Source organism: Suncus etruscus, chromosome 4 (assembly GCF_024139225.1).
Source record: "Suncus etruscus isolate mSunEtr1 chromosome 4, mSunEtr1.pri.cur, whole genome shotgun sequence".
In the NCBI taxonomy this organism is placed as follows: Eukaryota; Metazoa; Chordata; class Mammalia; order Eulipotyphla; family Soricidae; genus Suncus; species Suncus etruscus.
Genome location: NC_064851.1, coordinates 27,946,369 through 27,947,533, shown reverse-complemented (window position 1 = coordinate 27,947,533; position 1,165 = coordinate 27,946,369). Strand labels below are relative to the sequence as shown.

General features: G+C 35.9%; 1 non-coding gene across 1 annotated transcript; it reads right to left on the bottom strand.

Annotated features, from left to right (window-relative positions):
• Positions 1-561: 561 nt before the first annotated feature.
• Positions 562-694, bottom strand: LOC126007830 (small nucleolar RNA SNORA51). The gene has a single exon (XR_007495311.1). It is a non-coding gene; the product is annotated as a small nucleolar RNA SNORA51 (small nucleolar RNA).
• Between the last annotated feature and the right edge of the window lie 471 nt (positions 695-1,165).

The window sequence follows — 1,165 nt, the reverse complement described above, 5'->3', positions numbered from 1 at the left end:
CACTGCCCAGAAAATTTAATGACTAATCACTGGCTATACTATATGATCTAATTATCTTAGCCTGAAGACTTTAGTGACCTCCATCATATAATTCCTTTTCTTTCCTTTTCTTTTCTACTATTTTCTATATGCATAAAATATAGCTTCAGGACCCAAGCGGTGGCACAGCGGTAGGGTGTTTGCCTTGCACGTGGCTGACCTAGGATGGACCTTTGTTCGATCTCCCTGGTGTCCCGAGCCAGGAGTGATTTCTGAGCAAAGAGCCCTGAGCATCAGAGAGTATGGCCCAAAAAAGAAAAAAACCCCGAAAGTATAGCTTAGTGATTAAGAAAGAAGCATAGGCTTTAGATTTGTTGGAGCTCTAGCACTTACAATTACTTAACACTTTTAGTTCTAATATTGCTTTTATAATATAGGGATAATAAAACATACCTAACAGGATGGTACAGAATATAATAATAACATACTTAATACAATGCTTAAATAAGTCACATTTATATTCTTTCAGCACCTCATATTTAGTTATCTTATGTATAATATATATATTTTATATATATCTTTTTTTGTCCCCCAATTCACAATACAGACCAGGCAAAGGGCCTGTGGTGAGGTGTATATGGGGTGCATTTACTGTACCTTCTCTTTCTATACAGTCAATGTAAAGAACACAGCCTGTGGTAAGAATTGGAAGGCTTTATCTTTTCTTTTCTTTTTTTTTTGATTTTTTTAAATATATATACATACATATATATACATATACATATATATATAATATATCCTTCACCAGTGCAACATTCCCATGACCAATATCCCAAGTGTCCTTCCTCCCCACCCCACACCAGCTTGTACTCTAGACAGGCTTTCTACTTCCCTCATACAGTCACAATTTGTTATGATAGTTCTCAATGAATTATTTCTATGTCTGCACTAAATGATCCCTGTGGTGAACTTCATGTCGGGAGCTGGACCCTCCAGTCCTCCTCTATTTTGTCTCTGAGAATCATTACACAAATGTTTTTCATTTTACTCAAAACCCATAGATGAGTGAGGTCATTCTGTGTTTATCTCTCTCCCTCTGACTTATTTCACATAATAGATTCCATATACATTCATGTATAGGAAAATTTCATGACTTCATCTCTTCTGATGGGTGCATAATATTCCA